This window comes from Oncorhynchus masou, chromosome 5 (assembly GCF_036934945.1).
Source record: "Oncorhynchus masou masou isolate Uvic2021 chromosome 5, UVic_Omas_1.1, whole genome shotgun sequence".
NCBI classification, from domain to species: domain Eukaryota; kingdom Metazoa; phylum Chordata; class Actinopteri; order Salmoniformes; family Salmonidae; genus Oncorhynchus; species Oncorhynchus masou.
The window spans coordinates 86,234,070-86,254,069 of record NC_088216.1 but is presented as its reverse complement, the minus strand read 5'-3'; the positions used below and the strand labels follow the sequence as shown (position 1 = coordinate 86,254,069).

Below are 20,000 nucleotides of genomic sequence, written 5' to 3'. Positions count from 1 at the left end.
GTCAATGTTATTAAACTCTCATCGGTAAACGCACCCGGAACATGTTTTGTCAAACAAATGCAAATGACAGTTTACATCACAGGCCGACAGTATGAATGGGCTGACATCACAGGCCGACAGTATGAATGGGCTGAGATCACAGGCCGACAGTATGAATGGGCTGAGATCACAGGCCGACAGTATGAATGGGCTGAGATCACAGGCCGACAGTAGAGATCACAGGCCGACAGTATGAATGGGCTGACATCACAGGCCGACAGTATGAATGGGCTGAGATCACAGGCCGACAGTATGAATGGGGTCCTGTGTGGCTCAGTCGGTAGAGCATGGCGCTTGGAACGCCAAGCGTCGTGGGTTCGATTCCCGCTGGGACCACCCATATGTAAAAGTAGTGGCCCCAGCCGACTTGTAAGTCGCTTTGGACAAAAGCGTCTGCTAAATGGGATATATATGGGCTGAGATCACAGGCCGACAGTATGAATGGGCTGACATCACAGGCCGACAGTAGAGATCACAGGCCGACAGTATGAATGGGCTGAGATCACAGGCCGACAGTATGAATGGGCTGACATCACAGGAGGTTGGTGGCAACTTCATTTGGGAGGACGGGCTCGTGGTAGAGGCTGGAGCGGAATCAGTGGAATGGTATCAAAGACATGGTGTCCCAGGTGGTTGATGCCGTTCCATCCGCTCCGCTCCGGTTATTACTATGAGCCTCCTTGCGGAATCACCTTATTGTCTGGTGTCTGTCTGTCTTGTTGTGTCTGTCTGTTAGGTAACTGCCCTCGAGCGTTGAAGATCCTCCATTAAAACAACATCAAATAAACACATCTTAGCGTTGAGAGAAGACCAGAGTATTTGTACCCATATTGATTCAGTTGTTGTTGTGTTGGTGTTGTTGTGTTGGTGGTGTTGTGTTGGTGTTGGTGTTGGTGTGTTGGTGTTGTTTTGGTGTTGTTGTGTTGGTGTTGGTGTGTTGGTGGTGTTGTTGTGTTAGTATTGTGTTGGTGTTGATGTGTTGGTGTTGTTGTGTTGGTGTTGTTGTGTTGTTGTTGTTTTGGTGTTGTTGTGTTGGTGTGTTGGTGGTGTTGTGTTGGCGTTGTTGTGTTGGTGTTGTTGTGTTGGTGGTGTTGTTGTTGTGTTGGTGTTGGTGTGTTGGTGTTGTTTTGTTGGTGGTGGTGTTATTGTGTTGGTGGTGTTGTTGTGTTGGTGTTGTTGTGTTGGTGTTGTTGTGTTGTGTTGGTGTGTTGGTGTTGGTGTGTTGGTGTTGTTGTGTTGGTGTGTTGGTGTTGGTGTGTTGGTGTTGTTGTGTTGGTGTTGGTGTGTTGGTGTTGTTGTGTTGGTGGTGTTGTGTTGGTGTTGGTGTGTTGGTGTTGTGTTGATGGTGTTGTGTTATGTTATGTTAATGTTATAGACTGACTAACATGCAGACACAATGTTATAGACTGACTAACATGCAGACACACAGAATGTTATAGACTGACTAACATGCAGACACATAATGTTATAGACTGACTAACATGCAGACACACAGAATGTTATAGACTGACTAACATGCAGACACATAATGTTATAGACTGACTAACATGCAGACACATAATGTTATAGACTGACTAACATGCAGACACACAGAATGTTATAGACTGACTAACATGTAGACAGACACAGAATGCTATGGACATGCAATAGTCCCTGTGCACAACAATGCCAAAGCAAACTGTCTAAATGACTATCGAACACATAGCACTCACATCTGTAGCCATGCTTTGAAAGGCTGACATCAACACCATGGCTCATATCAACGCCATCATTCCAGAAACCCTAGACCAACTCCAATGTGAATGAGAGGATGGGAGAGAGAGAGAGTGATGGCCTGATAAAATATTACATCTTAATTAAATAAAATGCAACAAAATATTATTCGTCACGTTTCATAAACAACTGGTGTACGCTAACAGTGAAATGCTGACTCACCGTCCTCCCAACAATACAGAGAAGTCAGTAAGTCCAGGACCCAGTTGCACTGGGGTGTCAGGTAAGGTGGAGGTATGATCCTTGACTTGCCTCTCAAAGCACTTCATCAGGACAGAAATGACTGCTACGGGGTAGGAACAATGGTGGACATCTTGAAGCAAGTGAGGACAGCAGACTGGGATAGGGAGAGATTGATATGTACATACAGTGTGTCATGATGTGGCCCTCTTTGGGGATAGCGAGTACCATCCCTCTCTCTCTGCACCATCTTCCTCTCTCTCTCACCACCTCTCTCTCTTCCCCCTACACCCAGGCTCTGTTATGCAGGTCCTACATTCCTAGAGGAGTCTCTCTCCTCATGGCCAGAGTGTAGATAGAGAAGGTTTCACAGGAGAACAAAGGAACCTATTCTGCATCATAGAACTTGAGAACTGAACAATGTCCATGTTTTGGAGAATGTGTACACGGTCAGGGGGAGAATCCAGCTGTGACCGGTCCATTTAGTTTAATGTTTGTGAAAGTCATGAGAGACAATACAATCACATTACCATAACTCTGTTTATACAATAGTCTCAGTTGTGAGGCTTGCATCTAATTGTTGTATAAATTGAATGAGTAAAGATGAAACTATTTGTGAAATTATGTAATGTGATTATAAACTGTTTAATGAAGGAAACTCCAATTCCCTTTGGAGTTTAACTAAGTCATAGGCCCGTCCCATGAGCACAGACGTTGATCTGGCGTCATGGGACAGCCCTTTTCTACTGTTCTGAATATAACCCCCACCTTGGGAATTTCCTATTAGACCAGCTTACCTCGATAACGGATTAAGGTTTGAGTAGAGACCATAAACCTGAGTATAAGCTAAGGTTGTTGAAACTCTGAGACTATCGATACCGACAGAATAAGAGCAAATCTTTGATACTAATTACTAGTCTGCAGCTAGGAATTCTATACCATTGAATGCGAAGGCCGACAACCGCCGAAACATCTATTCTATAAGGACATTTCTGAATGGGACTCTGAAGTACCCATTCTAACCACGAAAGACAGGCTGATGAATTTCCAACAGAAAGAAGGAAGATTCCAACAGAGATCATGACACACTGAGCGTAAATATATATATTGATTGCAACTGAATGAGTGAGTGTTCATGTGCAAAGGATTAACATTGAAATTGTTATAATTATCAACTTTGTAGTGCCTTTTATCTTTTGCGCCATACCGGTTTAGCCCACTAGGGCACATCCCCCTCTCATTTCCCTGTAACCATACTTTGTTTGTTTGTTTATGCATTTCTGTGATTTAGTTAGTTATATAAATAAATTGAATAAATGATTGAGACAATTGGTGTATGGATGATTCACAGTGAAGACTGGGTTCGTGCAGATAACCAACAATTTACTACGTTTGGAGTGAGACTAACGTGAGGCAAAGAATAATTATTTAATTAGAAGACTAATTGATCAGATATTAAAATATCTCAAAAGTTCTATTAGGAAAATTATACATTTGTAATCTGAATATTTTCTTTGGTGCCCAGTCTTCCTAGTTAACTACATTTACATGATTAGAATAATCACGTCATAATAATTACAGAGAATTGATTTGATCAAAGAACAGTCTTCAGTTTAATGATGCCAAAGACACGACAAGTAAAACTAGGAATACATTGACAGATAATGAACAGTGTATTCGTGATGAAAAAATAAATAAAGAGAGCGGTATGGATCCAGCTGTGCAATAGTGTAAATAGAGATTGCATCATCCAGGGATCTGTTGGGGCGCTATGCAAATTGGAGCGGGACTAGGGTTTCTGGGATGATGGTGTTGATGTGAGCCATGACTAGCCTTTCAAAGCATTTCATAGCTGCAGATGTGAGTGCTACGGGGCGATAGTCATTTAGACAGTTTACTTTGGCATTGTTAGGCACAGGGACTATGGTGGTCTGCCTGAAACATGTAGGTATTACAGACTCGGACAGGGAGTGGTTGAAAATGTCAGTGAAGACACTTGCCAGTTGGTCAGCGCATGCTCAGAGTACACGTCCTGGTAATCCGTCTGGCCCTGCGGCCTTGTGAATGTTGACCTGTTTAAAGGTCTTACTCCAATCGGCTGCGGAGACTGTGATCACACAGTCTTCCGGGACAGCTGGTGCTCTCATGCATGTTTCAGTGTTATTTGCCTCGAAGCGAGCATAGAAGTAGTTTAGCTCATCTGGTAGGCTCATGTCACTGGGCAGCTCCCGGGTTAGAGTCCCTCTCTTTGAAAGTGGCAGCTCTACCCTTTAGCTCAGTGTGGATGTTGCCTATAATCCATGGCTTCTGGTTGGGGTATGTACGCACGAATCACTGTGGGGACGACGTCATCGATGCACTTATTGATGAAGCCAATGACTGATGTGGCGTGCTCCTCAATACTATCGGAGGAATCCCGGAACATATTTTATTATGGTCAGATTTGCCAAATGGAGGACGAGGGAGTGCTTTGTTCACGTCTCTGTGTGTGGAGTAAAGGTGGTCTACAATTTTTTTTCCATCTGGTTGCACATTTAACATGCTGGTATAAATTTGGTTAAACGGATTTAAGTTTCTCTGCATTAAAGTCCCCGGCTACTAGGAGTGCAGCTGCATAAGGAAAATAACATATTCACACAAGCACTGATATTTAACCCTTTCTCCTATACTCCTCCTACACATCTGAATAGCCAATACACCTCTGTTGCTATCCAGAAGATTAGTGATACAGGTTCTTCCTCACTTCATCTAAACTGACCTCTGCCCCAAACTCCTCCCCATAAGAACCCTGATGTTCAACAAGAACATGTTCTGACAGAATGTAAACGTTCTACCTTCCCCTCTTTCAGCTCAGTGACATGAAGAAGTATATTTCATATTTAGAAGTCAGAACCCATCAGTGACAACCCAGGACTATCATTGGTTTTCCTACTTGTTAGATGATGCATGTTGACCTGACCGTGTGTGTGTGTGTGTGTGTGTGTGTGTGTGTGTGTGTGTGTGTGTGTGTGTGTGTGTGTGTGTGTGTGTGTGTGTGTGTGTGTGTGTGTGTGTGTGTGTGTGTGTGTGTGTGTGTGTGTGTGTGTGTGTGTGTGTGTGTGTGTGTGTGTGTGTGTGTGGCTTTCTGTGTAGATGTATTGGTACAGACCTATCTGTTTGTTGTGATGTCCTGACTGATGGAATACACAGTCTCAGTAACAGGAGCCAAGACTAGCTATTCTCTATTCTGCCACTGAAGGCCCGTTGCTTAGTAACACCACAAACATTCTGCCTCCAGAACAGAAAGAACAGCAGGGTTGGAACAGTACACTGGAAAAGAACACTTGAACAAAACGCTGTTATAGAACACTGGAACAGAACACTGTTATAGAACACTAGAACATAACACTGTTATAGAACACTGGAACAGAACACTGTTATAGAACACTGGACCAGAACACTGTTATAGAATACTGGAACAGAACACTGTTATAGAACACTGGAACAGAACACTGGTATAGAACACTAGAACAGAACACTGTTATCGCACACTGGAACAGAACACTGTTATAGAACACTGGTATAGAACACTGGAACAGAACACTGGAACAGAACACTGTTATAGAACACTGGAACAGAACATTGTTAATGAACACTGGAACAGAACACTGGTATAGAACACTGGAACAGAACACTGTTATAGATCACTGGAACAGAACACTGTTATAGAACACTGGAACAGAACACTGTTATAGAACACTGGAACAGAACACTGTTATAGAACACTAGAACAGAACACTGTTATCGAACACTGGAACAAAGTTTTAGACTGATCCAATGAACCATTGTTTTTATGTTCAAAATGTTGTATCAAGACTGCACTCTCCTCAAACAATAGCATGGTATTCTTTCACTGCAATAGCTACTGTAAATTGGACAGTGCAGTTAGATTAACAAGAATTTAAGCTTTCTGCCAATATCAGATATGTCTATGTCCTGGGAAATGTTCTTGTTACTTAGAACCTCATGCTAACCGCATTAGCCTACGTTAGCTCAACCATCCCGTGAACGGGACACCGATCCCGAAGCAGTAGTTTATTTACATTGTATTCCACATTTTGTTGTGTTACAGCCTGAATTAAAAAATGATTAAAAAATATATATTCTCACCTATCTACACACAATACCCCAACATGTTTTTAGAAATGTTAGCGATATTTTCTAAAATGAAAAACAGAAATATATTTTTTACATAAGGAGTCAGTGATTACGGCTGTGAGTCTCTCTGGGTCAGTGTCTGAGAGGGATTATGGCTGTGAGTCTGTCCGGTATTTTGGTAACAGTGGGTTTGGGTTTTCGCTGTCCGGTATCTTGGTAACAGTAGTTTTGGGTTTTCGCTGTCCGGTATCTTGGTAACAGTGGATTTGGGTTTTCGCTGTCCAGTATCTTGGTAACAGTGGGTTTGGGTTTTCGCTGTCCGGTATCTTGGTAACAGTGGATTTGGGTTTTCGCTGTCCAGTATCTTGGTAACAGTGGGTTTGGGTTTTCGCTGTCCAGTATCTTGGCAACAGTGGGTTTGGGTTTTCGCTGTCCAGTATCTTGGTAACAGTGGGTTTGGGTTTTCGCTGTCCGGTTTCTTGGTAACAGTGGGTTTGGGTTTTGTTGCTCCTGTGTTTTGGGCTTCCGCCATGTTTGTCCCTGTTACTGTGCTTGAGGACATTAAAGCGTTTTTTCCCTTCTTCTCTCTGCGTCTGACTCCACACCCATCACTATTCCGACGTCACAATTCTGTACAGGCTTCCTTCTTTTCACTCTGTCATTTAGGTTAGTATTGTGGAGTAACTACAATGTTGTTGATCCATCCTCAGTGTTCTCCAATCACAGCCATTAAACTCTGTAACTGTTTTAAAGTCACCATTGGCCTCATGGTGAAATCCCTGAGCGGTTTCTTTCCTCTCCGGCAACTGAGTTAGGAAAGACGTCTGTATCTTTGTAGTGACTCGGTGTATTGATACATCATCCAAAGTGTAATTTAATAACTTCACCATGCTCAAAAGGATAGTCAACTAGGTGCCCTTCTTTGAGAGACATTGGAAAACCTCCCTGGTCTTTATGGTTGAATCTGTGTTAGAAATGCACTGCTCGACTGAGGGACCTTACAGATAATTGTATGTGTGGGGTACAGAGAGGCATGTCAAAGAAAGCATGTTAAACACTATTATTGTACACCGAATGAGTCCATGCAATGTACTATATGACTTGTTAAGCACGTTTTTACTACTGAACTTATTTAGGATTGCCATAACAAAGTGGTTGAATACTTATTGACTCAAGACATTTCAGCTTTTCATTTGTAATTAATTTGTAAATATTTTTGAAAAACACACTTTTACATTATGGGCTATTGTGTGTAGGCCAGTGACAAATCATAAATCCTTTTTAAATTCAGGCTGTAACACAACAGAAAAGTGGAAAAAGTCAAGGGGTGTAAATACTTTCTGAAGGTGCTGTAGGTATCTTTGATATTAACAAGATCATCACTGTTTTCCAGGGAGTCCTGGTATCTGGTATTATCTGGTGTCCAAAAAAACAGAAGCAAAATCTTTGAACTAAAAATAAAACAACAAAACATAACATCATATAAACACATTTACAGTTACACAAATAGATTCATACGACATTTAACAGCTGAATTAGCTTGGCAGCTGTTCTATATTCTAATGGATTCCATCCATTCCTGCTGTTTGCTACTATGTCTGTGTCAGTCTACTAATCCTGTGGTAGACTAGAAGCATCATTAGAGGAGACGACTGGCCCACTTTACAGTACTGGGTTTACCTTGAAGCTTTATGAAAAGACAGACAGGCAGCCATTGAAGTACTATCTGAGAGAGTGAGAGAGAGAGAGAGAGCGAGAGAGAGAGAGAGAGAGAGAATGAGAGAGAGAGAGAGAACGAGAGAGAGAGAGAGAGAGAGAGAACGAGAGAGAGAGAGAGAGAGAACGAGAACGAGAGAGAGAGAGAGAACGAGAGAGAGAACGAGAGAGAGAGAGAGAGAGAGAGAGAGAACGAGAACGAGAGAGAGAGAGAGAGAGAGAGAGAGAGAGAGAGAGAACGAGAGAGATAGAGAGATGGAGAGAGAACGAGAGAGGGAGAGAGAGAGAGAGAGAGAGAGAGGAGAGAGAGAGAGAGAGAGAGAGAGAGAGAGAGAGAGAGAGAGAGAACGAGAGAGAGAGAGAGAGAGAGAGAGAGAGAGAGAGAGAGAGAGAGAGAGAGAGAGAGAGAGAACGAGAGAGAGAGAGAGAGAGAGAGAGAGAGAGAGTGAGAGAGAGATAGAGAGAGAGAGAGAGAGAGAGAGAGAGAGAGGGAGAGAGATAGAGAGAGAGAGAGAGAACGCAGGCCTGGTCTCTTCCTTTATCAACATGTTATAAATGTGTTACTATGGTTTCCATCCAATTGACGACAGATTTTCATGCAATATTCTAAAATCAGATTAAAAACAATATGCAAATATTCCACACCAGAGATGTTTCCTTCAAATTGACTTGTTGCGGATAAAAATGCGCGTGATGACGTAGTGCACATAAAGATAACTTTTACGGTTAAATGGGTTTCCATCGCATTTTCAACTTTACTGGTGGGTTTTTTTTTCTCACAAAAATAATGTTGCATTATATAGTCTGGTATTGGCACGTGCGCCCTAGCCAACAGCGCTATCTGCATGCTCTTGGCTAGAACATTTACATTACATTTACATTTAAGTCATTTAGCAGACGCTCTTATCCAGAGCGACTTACAAATTGGTGAATTCACCTTCTGACATCCAGTGGAACAGCCACTTTACAATAGTGCATCTAAATCATTAAGGGGGGGTGAGAAGGATTACTTATCCTATCCTAGGTATTCCTTGAAGAGGTGGGGTTTCAGGTGTCTCCGGAAGGTGGTGATTGACTCCGCTGTCCTGGCGTCGTGAGGGAGTTTGTTCCACCATTGGGGGGCCAGAGCAGCGAACAGTTTTGACTGGGCTGAGCGGGAACTGTACTTCCTCAGTGGTAGGGAGGCGAGCAGGCCAGAGGTGGATGAACGCAGTGCCCTTGTTTGGGTGTAGGGCCTGATCAGAGCCTGGAGGTACTGCGGTGCCGTTCCCCTCACAGCTCCGTAGGCAAGCACCATGGTCTTGTAGCGGATGCGAGCTTCAACTGGAAGCCAGTGGAGAGAGCGGAGGAGCGGGGTGACGTGAGAGAACTTGGGAAGGTTGAACACCAGACGGGCTGCGGCGTTCTGGATGAGTTGTAGGGTTTAATGGCACAGGCAGGGAGCCCAGCCAACAGCGAGTTGCAGTAATCCAGACGGGAGATGACAAGTGCCTGGATTAGGACCTGCGCCGCTTCCTGTGTGAGGCAGGGTCGTACTCTGCGGATGTTGTAGAGCATGAACCTACAGGAACGGGCCACCGCCATGATGTTGGTTGAGAACGACAGGGTGTTGTCCAGGATCACGCCAAGGTTCTTAGCGCTCTGGGAGGAGGACACAATGGAGTTGTCAACCGTGATGGCGAGATCATGGAACGGGCAGTCCTTCCCCGGGAGGAAGAGCAGCTCCGTCTTGCCGAGGTTCAGCTTGAGGTGGTGATCCGTCATCCACACTGATATGTCTGCCAGACATGCAGAGATGCGATTCGCCACCTGGTCATCAGAAGGGGAAAGGAGAAGATTAATTGTGTGTCGTCTGCATAGCAATGATAGGAGAGACCATGTGAGGTTATGACAGAGCCAAGTGACTTGGTGTATAGCGAGAATAGGAGAGGGCCTAGAACAGAGCCCTGGGGGACACCAGTGGTGAGAGCGCGTGGCGAGGAGACAGATTCTCGCCACGCCACCTGGTAGGAGCGACCTGTCAGGTAGGACGCAATCCAAGCGTGGGCCGCGCCGGAGATGCCCAACTCGGAGAGGGTGGAGAGGAGGATCTGATGGTTCACAGTATCGAAGGCAGCCGATAGGTCTAGAAGGATGAGAGCAGAGGAGAGAGAGTTAGCTTTAGCAGTGCGGAGCGCCTCCGTGATACAGAGAAGAGCAGTCTCAGTTGAATGACTAGTCTTGAAACCTGACTGATTTGGATCAAGAAGGTCATTCTGAGAGAGATAGTGGGAGAGCTGGCCAAGGACGGCACGTTCAAGAGTTTTGGAGAGAAAAGAAAGAAGGGATACTGGTCTGTAGTTGTTGACATCGGAGGGATCGAGTGTAGGTTTTTTCAGAAGGGTGCAACTCTCGCTCTCTTGAAGACGGAAGGGACGTAGCCAGCGGTCAGGGATGAGTTGATGAGCGAGGTGAGGTAAGGGAGAAGGTCTCCGGAAATGGTCTGGAGAAGAGAGGAGGGGGATAGGGTCAAGCGGGCAGGTTGTTGGGCGGCCGGCCGTCACAAGAAGCAAGATTTCATCTGGAGAGAGGGGGAGAAAGAGGTCAGAGCACAGGGTAGGGCAGTGTGAGCAGAACCAGCGGTGTCGTTTGACTTAGCAAACGAGGATCGGATGTCGTCGACCTTCTTTTCAAAATGGTTGACGAAGTCATCTGCAGAGAGGGAGGAGGGGGGAGGGGGAGGAGGATTCAGGAGGGAGGAGAAGGTGGCAAAGAGCTTCCTAGGGTTAGAGGCAGATGCTTGGAATTTAGAGTGGTAGAAAGTGGCTTTAGCAGCAGAGACAGAGGAGGAAAATGTAGAGAGGAGGGAGTGAAAGGATGCCAGGTCCGCAGGGAGGCGAGTTTTCCTCCATTTCCGCTCGGCTGCCCGGAGCTCTGTTCTGTGAGCTCGCAATGAGTCGTCGAGCCACGGAGCGGGAGGGGAGGACCGAGCCGGCCTGGAGGATAGGGGACATAGAGAGTCAAAGGATGCAGAAAGGGAAGAGAGGAGGGTTGAGGAGGCAGAATCAGGAGATAGGTTGGAGAAGGTATGAGCAGAGGGAAGAGATGATAGGATGGAAGAGGAGAGAGTAGCGGGGGAGAGAGAGCGAAGGTTGGGACGGCGCGATACCATCCGAGTAGGGGCAGTGTGGGAAGTGTTGGATGAGAGCGAGAGGGAAAAGGATACAAGGTAGTGGTCGGAGACTTGGAGGGGAGTTGCAATGAGGTTAGTGGAAGAACAGCATCTAGTAAAGATGAGGTCGAGCGTATTGCCTGCCTTGTGAGTAGGGGGGAAGGTGAGAGGGTGAGGTCAAAAGAGGAGAGGAGTGGAAAGAAGGAGGCAGAGAGGAATGAGTCAAAGGTAGACGTGGGGAGGTTAAAGTCGCCCAGGACTGTGAGAGGTGAGCCGTCCTCAGGAAAGGAGCTTATCAAGGCATCAAGCTCATTGATGAACTCTCCGAGGAACCTGGAGGGCGATAAATGATAAGGATGTTAAGCTTGAAAGGGCTGGTAACTGTGACAGCATGGAATTCAAAGGAGGCGATAGACAGATGGGTAAGGGGAGAGAGAGAGAATGACCACTTGGGAGAGATGAGGATCCCGGTGCCACCACCCCGCTGACCAGAAGCTCTCGGGGTGTGCGAGAACACGTGGGCGGACGAAGAGAGAGCAGTAGGAGTAGCAGTGTTATCTGTGGTGATCCATGTTTCCGTCAGTGCCAAGAAGTCGAGGGACTGGAGGGAGGCATAGGCTGAGATGAACTCTGCCTTGTTGGCCGCAGATCGGCAGTTCCAGAGGCTACCGGAGACCTGGAACTCCACGTGGGTCTTGCGCGCTGGGACCACCAGATTAGGGTGGCCGCGGCCACGCGGTGTGGAGCGTTTGTATGGTCTGTGCAGAGAGGAGAGAACAGGGATAGATAGACACATAGTTGACAGGCTACAGAAGAGGCTACGCTAATGCAAAGGAGATTGGAATGACAAGTGGACTACACGTCTCGAATGTTCAGAAAGTTAAGCTTACGTAGCAAGAATCTTATTGACTAAAATGATTGAAATGATACAGTACTGCTGGAGTAGGCTAGCTGGCAGTGGCTGCGTTGTTGACTTTGTAGGCTAGCTGGTAGTGGCTGCGATGTTGACACTACACTAATCAAGTCGTTCCGTCGAGTGTAATAGTTTCTACAGTGCTGCTATTCGGGGGCTAGCTGGCTAGCTAGCAGTGTTGATTGCGTTACGTTACGTTAAAAGAACGACAATAGCTGGCTAGCTAACCTAGAAAATCGCTCTAGGCTACACAATTGTCTTCGATACAAAGACGGCTATGTAGCTAGCTAGCTACGATCAAACAAATCAAACCGTTGTACTGTAATAGTTACTACAGTGCTGCTATTCGGGGGCTAGCTGGCTAGCTAGCAGTGTTGATTGTGTTACGTTACGTTAAAAGAACGACAATAGCTGGCTAGCTAACCTAGAAAATCGCTCTAGACTACACAATTGTCTTAGATACAAAGACGGCTATGTAGCTAGCTAGCTACGATCAAACAAATCAAACCGTTGTACTGTAATGAAGTGAAATGAAAATGTGATACTACCTGTGGAGCGACGCGGAATGTTGACCGGGTAGTTGAAGTTCAATTCGGTAGAGGTTGGCTAGCTGTTGGCTAGCTAGCTAGCAGCATCTCCTACGTTAAGGACGACAAATAGCTGGCTAGCTAACCTCGGTAAATTAAGATAATCACTCTAAGTCTACACACTCTAAACTACACAATTATCTTGGATACGAAGACAGCGAAGACAACTATGTAGCTAGCTGACACTACGCTAATCGAGTCGTTCAGTTGAGTGTAATGGTTTCTACAGTGCTGGTGGACAGTGGACGTTAGCTAGCTGCTTAGCTAGCTGCTGGGCAGATAGCAGTGTAGACTACGTTAGGACGACGAAATACGATAATTATGCAATTATCTTTGATACAAAGACGGCTATGTAGCTAGCTAAGAAGAAATTGCTAAGATTAGACAAATCAAACCGTTGTACTATAATGAAATGTAATGAAAAATGTAATGAAAAGTTATACTACCTGCGGACCGAAGTGTAGATGCGACCGCTCGCTCCAACCCGGAACCGGAAAAACCGTCAAGCCTATATGTTGAGATTATTATAATGGGAAGAAAATAGCAAGATTATTTTTATTTGTTGAACGACAGCCAATGATTGATTATCACATCAAGATCATCCTGCTCTTTTCTTTAAACTGCATGGTTTTCACTTTCACCACCCTGTGAAGTTCATCGTAACTTATTTCCTCTTATTAGTCATCGAAGGACTCTGAGTTTACTTCGATATGATGGAGAGAGCAGAGACGGAGAAAGAGAGAGCAGAGATTGAATATAGACATAGAGAGAGATTAGAGGGAGAGGAGAAATAGAGACCAGAGATAGAAGTAGAGGGAGAGGAAGAGACATAGATTCATAAATGTGGTCAGTGTTTTTGCATACTCAGTTGCTGCCACTTCGAGAGAGAGAGAGAGAGAGAGAGAGAGGGGGGGGGTGGAGAAGGAGAGAGAGAGAGGGGGGTGGGGTGGAGAGAGAGAGAGAGAGAGAGGGGGGGGATGTAGAAGGAGAGAGAGAGAGGGGGGGTGGGGTGTAGAGAGAGAGAGAGAGAGAGAGGGGGGGGGATGGAGAAGGAGAGAGAGGGGGGGGGTGGGGTGGAGAGAGAGAGAGAGAGGATGGAGAAAGAGAAAGAGAGGGGGTGGGGTGGAGAGAGAGAGAAAGAGAGAGAGAGAGGGGATGGAGAAAGAGAGAGAGAGGGGGGTGGGGTGGAGAGAGAGACAGAGAGACAGAGAGAGAGGGAGAGAGAGAGAGAGAGACAGAGAGAGAGAGGGAATGGAGATAGAGAGAGAGGGGGGTGGGGTGGAGCGAGAGAGAGAGAGAGACAGAGAGACAGAGAGAGAGAGAGAGAGAGACTATGTACAGACTCAGCGAGCATAGCCTTGCTATTGAGAAAGGCCGCCGTAGGCAGACATGGCTCTCAAGAGAAGACAGGCTATGTGCTCACTGCCCACAAAATGAGGTGGAAACTGAGCTGCACTTCCTAACCTCCTGCCCAATGTATGACCATATTAGAGAGACATATTTCCCTCAGATTACACAGATCCACAAAGAATTCGAAAACAAATCCAATTTTGAAAAACTCCCATATCTACTGGGTGAAATTCCACAGTGTGCCATCAGAGCAGCAAGATTTGTGACCTGTTGCCACGAGAAAAGGGCAACCAGTGAGGAACAAACACCATTGTAAATACAACCCATATCTATGCTTATTTATTTTATCTTGTGTCCTTTCAAATTTGTACCTTGTAAAAACACTGTATATATATATATATATAATATGACATTTTCAATGTCTTTATTGTTTTGAAACTTCTGTATGTGTGATGTCTACTGTTAATTTTTATTGTTTACCTTACTTGCTTTGGCAATGTAAACACATGTTTCCCATGCCAATAAAGCCCCTTGAATTGAATTGAATTGAATTGAGAGAGGGGATGGAGATAGAGAGAGAGGGGGGTGGGGTGGAGCGAGAGAGAGAGAGAGACAGAGAGACAGAGAGAGAGACAGAGAGACAGAGAGAGAGGGAGAGAGAGAGAGAGAGACAGAGAGAGAGAGAGACAGAGAGAGAGAGAGAGAGAGACAGAGAGACAGAGAGAGAGAGAGACAGAGATACAGAGAGACAGAGAGACAGAGAGGGAGAGACAGAGAGAGAGAGACAGAGAGAGAGACAGAGAGAGACAGAGAGAGAGAGAGAGGGAGAGAGAGACAGAGAGAGAGGGAGAGAGAGAGAGAGAGAGACAGAGAGAGAGGGAGAATGTGACAACCTTTTTGTGACAGTAAAGTGTTGTTTTGTCCTCGGGGTACTGTATGATAGCAGACTGCCAGTGTCACACTCACATGCCCTTTCACACAGACCTACCAAACCTCTACACTTGCTGTGAAGACAGGGGTCAAGCGTTTTTCTGTTGGGCAACTAAACTAGTGCAGAATTAAAATATAGTTTGTAACTCTTCCTTTGTTGCTACACTCTTAAAAAAAACAATAGGTGCTATCTCGAACCTTATAGTGTTCCCTGGGCTGTCACCATAGAAGATGGTGTAGAATCGTCTGTAGAACCCTCTGTAGAACCGTCTGTGGAAAGTGTTCTACCTGGAACCGAAAATGGTCATCCTATGTCTACAGCTGAAGACCCATTTCAGATCTCTTTTGTTCTGTGTCTTCTTACTGAGAACTATTTCTTTCTTTCTTTCTTTCCCACAGTGATCTGTACATTTCGTGGGACGGTGACCCATGGTCTGGCTCTGGAGATAGGAGAGACAGTCCAAATACTGGAGAAATGTCAAGGTGTGTTATAATACCTTACACTTTAACAATACACAATAACATCTGTACATATCTACTTCCTGCTGGGTAGGTTTACCTTAGTTTCTCTACAGTAACAGAATGAGAGAAGCAGAGGTCTCTATTACCTGTGTGTGTGTGTGTGTGTGTGTGTGTGTGTGTGTGTGTGTGTGTGTGTGTGTGTGTGTGTGTGTGTGTGTGTGTGTGTGTGTGTGTGTGTGTGTGTGTGTGTGTGTGTGTGTGTGTGTGTGTGTGTGTGTGTGTGATTGGACATGCGACACTCAGAACCAGAGCTCGGGACTTCCGCCGTTCTTTGATCCCTGTCCCCAAAACACAAGTCTACTTGATGGTAATCGCGCTCACCACTAGTGGTACACAGGGCATTCGGGAAGTAGTCAGACTTTACACATTGTGTTACATTACAGCCTAAAATGTATTAAATTGTTTTTCTCTTCATCAATCTACAGTATACACAATACCCCATAATGACATCACAATATCCTATAATGACAAATCAAATGTTTTTGTTATTGAAATTTTAGCAAATTTCTTTTTTTTTAAAAGAGGTGAAATATGACATTTACATAAGTATTCAGACCCTTTACTCAGTACTTTGTCAAAGCACCTTTGGTAGCGATTACAGCCGTGAGTCTTCTTGGGTATGACGCTACAACCTTAGGCACACCTGTATTTGGGGAGTTTCTCCCATTCTTCTCTGCAGATCCTGTCAAGCTCTGTCAGGTTGGATGGAGAGCTGCACAGCTATTTTCAGATCTCCTCAGAGATGTTCGATTGGGTTCAAGCCCGGGCTCTGGCTGATCCACTGAATGACATTTAGAGACTTGTCCTGAAGCCACTCCTGAGTTGTCTTGGCTGTGTGCTTGGGGTCGTTGTCCTGTTGGAAGGTGAACCTTCGCCCCAGTCTGAGGTCCTAAGCACTCTGGAGCAGGTTTTCATTAAGGATCGCTCTGTACTTTGCTGCATTCATCTTTCCCTCAATCCGGACTAGTCTCCCAGTCCCTGCTACTGAAAAACATCCCCACAACATGATGCTGCCACCACCATGCTTCACCATAGGGATGGTGCCAGGTTTCCTCCAGATGTGACGCTTGGCATTCAGGCCAAAGAGTTCAATCTTGGTTTCATCAGACCAGAGAATCTTGTTAGAAGCAAGATGAGCGCTTTGAGGACAAGCCACCGACACGGCGTGGACAACGTTGCTTCCAGACAAACTAAACACCTTCTTTGCCCGCTTTGAGGATAATACAGTAGCACCTACGCGGCCCGTTACCAAAGACTGTGACCTTCGCTGTGTCCGACGTGGGTAAAACATTTAAAAGTGTTAACCCTCGCAAGGCTGCAGGCCCAGACGGCAACCCCAGCCGTGCCCTCTAGAGCATGCGCAGACCAGCTGGCTGGTGTGTTTACGGACATATTCAATCAGTCCCTATCCGAGTCTGCTGTGCCCACATGCTTCAAGAGGGCCACCATTGTTCCTGTTCCCAAGAAAGCAAAGGTAGCTGAACTAAATGACTACCTCCTTGTAGCACTCACTTCTGTCATCATGAAGTGCTTTGAGAGACTAGTCAAGGACCATATCACCTCCACCTTACCTGACACCCTAGACCCACTCCAATTTGCGTACCGCCCCAATAGGTCCACAGACTACGCAATCACACTGCACACTGCCCTATCCCATCTGGACAAGAGGAATACCTATGTAAGAATGCTGTTCATTGACTACAGCACAGCATTTAACACCATAATACCCTCCAAACTCATCATCAAGCTTGAGGCCCTGGGTCTGAACCATGCCCTGTGCAACTGGGTCCTGGACAGACCGCCCCCAGGTGGTGAAGGTAGGAAACAACAGCTCCACCCCACTTACCCTCAACACTGGGGCCCCACAAGGGTGCGTTCTCAGCCCTGTACTCCCTGTTCACCCATGACTACGTGGCCATGCCTCCAACTCAATCATCAAGTTTGCAGACGACACAACAGTGGTAGGTCTGATTACCAACAACAACGAGACGGCCTACAGGGAGGAGGTGAGGGCCCTTGGAGTTTGGTGTCAGGAAAATAACCTCTCACTCAACGTCAACAAAACAAAGGAGATGATTGTGGACTTCAGGAAACAGCAGAGGGAGCATCCCCCTATCCACATCGATGGGACAGCAGGACAAACTGAAATGGTCCACCCACACAGACAGTGTGGTGAAGGAGGCTGAAAAAATGTGGCTTGTCACCAGCAACCCTCACACACTTTTACAGATGCACAATTGAGAGAATCCAACCACTCCGTCCACAACCGTAAGGCTCTCCAGAGGGTAGTGAGGTCTGCACAACGCATCACATCACACATCAAACTATCTGCCTGCCCTCCAGAACACCTACACAAGCCGACGTCACAGGAAAGCCAAAATCATCATCAAGGACAATAACCACCAGAACTTCCTGTTCACACCGCTTCCATCCAGAAGGCGAGGTCAGTACAGGAGCATCACAGCGGGGGACCGAAAGACTGAAAAACAGCTTCTATCTCAAGGCCATCAGACTGTTAAACAGTCACCACTAACATGGAGAGGCTGCTGCCTACATACAGACTTGAAATCATAGGCCACTTTAATAAATGGATCTCTAGTCACTTTAATAATGTTTACATTTCTCACATTACTCATTTTATATGTATATACTGTATCCTGTATCCTTCACTGTCTGTTCTTTACTATCCATTAACTGCTCTGTCACTGCTCATCCATATATTTTATATTTATACGTTCTCATCCCAGTCCTTTACTAGATCGTGTGTATTAGGTTTGTTGATGAATTGTTAGATATTACCTGTTAGATATTAGGTTTGTTGATGAATTGTTTGATATTACCTGTTAGATATTAGGTTTGTTGATGAATTGTTAGATACTGCTGCACTGTTGGATCTAGAAGCATTTTCACTACACTCACATTAACATCTGCTAACCATGTGTATGTGACCAATACAATTTGATTTGATTTGAAAACTAGACTATTGTCTTCAGTCAAAAGAAAAGAGGCGGACTGCCGCCACACTGCCACGCAATGGCTTGCTTTTATTCAACTTTCCATATTGTACATTGCACTTAGTAGTCAAATCACTATTTGACACAGGTCTCAGAGTTAGGCTTCTTCAATGATGTGGTCTGAGCTGCTCTTTGAGTTAGGCTTCTTCAATGATGTGGTCTGAGCTGCTCTTTGAGTTAGGCTTCTTCAATGATGTGGTCTGAGCTGCTCTTTGAGTTAGGCTTCTTCAATGATGTGGTCTGAGCTGCTCTTTGAGTTAGGCTTCTTCAATGATGTGGTCTGAGCTGCTCTTTGAGTTAGGCTTCTTCAATGATGTGGTCTGAGCTGCTCTTTGAGTTAGGCTTCTTCAATGATGTGGTCTGAGCTGCTCTTTGAGTTTTTTTGAATTTTTTTTGAAAACTGAAAAGATAGTGATTAGGATAATTTTGATGCCAAACAACAGCATTATTTTTCCTCCACTGGAAGGGTGGATTCAGGGTGGATTTAATGAAATGCACTACAACCCCCAAAAATGGGCAATGTTCCTAAGGTGAGGAGGTTTAAGAAACATTTTTACATCTGAAAACCAAAAGTTGATTATGTTAAATTGACTGCAGTATAGATATGTGATCAGTTGTTATTTTGAAAAGTGTCAAATAAATGCATCTACTTACTTATAAGTGATATACAAGCTTGATTAAAAAAAACAAGGTACCTTCAATGTTTCCCGGGAGCTGAAGACGGTGGATGTTGATTAAAGCAGCCCCCTCCCGCACCTCTCTGATTCAGAGGGGTTAAATGTGGAAGACACATTTCAGTTGAATACATTCAGTTGTACAACTGATGGAGTTCACTCATCTCTGTTTCCCAATGACAGTGTATCAGTAATAACACAACCTGCCCAGTAGATGGCAAGGCCTGTTCAAAGTACTGGAAGTCCCTGATTCTGTCATCTGGATTTTGTGGTATCTGGATGAGAATGACGCTATCCTATTATTTTCTGGGGGAAAAATTGATCAAAAATAGCCAGATCGATCTAAACCTGGATTTAAAACAAAAAGAGGATTACAAAATCCGGAATCATTCTGATTTATTTAACAAAAATCTCTCCGATTTTGGCCCGTATGGCGAAGTTTGGCTACACAGACCTCCCGAAAGCCCCAGCGGTCTAAGGCACTTAAGATAACACCAGTCCTACCTGACCTCACTCACTGACACATTATTCACAACGTTAAGATAACATCAGTCCTATCTGACCTGACACATTATCCACAACGTTAAGATGATACTGATAATGTTGAATTCAGGGATTTCAGAGGGGGGTGTAAAGGATGAGATCAGGGGTGTTCTCAGGCCTCTCCTAAACATTGATTTTGATATTTCTCTCTTTCAGGATGGTACCGAGGATCCTCCACCAGGAAACCCACAATCAAGGTAAATAAACTGCTCCAATGAACTACTAAGTAAGCTATTTCCCTACCATTCTGTCTGTAGTTCTGGGCTTCCAGAGTGACAGAGTGACAGAGTGACAGAGTGACAGAGAAACTAAATGTTTGAAAAAGTATTGTTGTACACTACAAATAAAGCTATTATTTTGCTCTGGGCTTCCAGAGTTACAGTTTTTCTGCTCCAGTTGAAAAGAAGGTTAATTGTTTATACACCTTACTTTATATATAAAAACAATTCTAATAAAGATAGTGGTCAAAAT

General features: G+C 45.0%; 1 long non-coding RNA gene and 1 other non-coding gene across 2 annotated transcripts in view; both read left to right on the top strand.

Annotated features, from left to right (window-relative positions):
- The window catches only part of LOC135528134 (uncharacterized), a 92,266-nt gene extending 72,539 nt beyond the window's left edge, over nt 1–19,727 (top strand). Inside the window, exons 2-3 of the long non-coding RNA XR_010453509.1 lie at nt 15,176–15,259; nt 19,686–19,727. This is a non-coding gene — a long non-coding RNA (uncharacterized LOC135528134). The remainder of the gene's footprint in view (nt 1–15,175; nt 15,260–19,685) is intronic.
- On the top strand, nt 300–375 carry trnap-ugg (transfer RNA proline (anticodon UGG)). Its single transcript has one exon. It is a non-coding gene; the product is annotated as a tRNA-Pro (tRNA).
- Nucleotides 19,728–20,000: the final 273 nt, after the last annotated feature.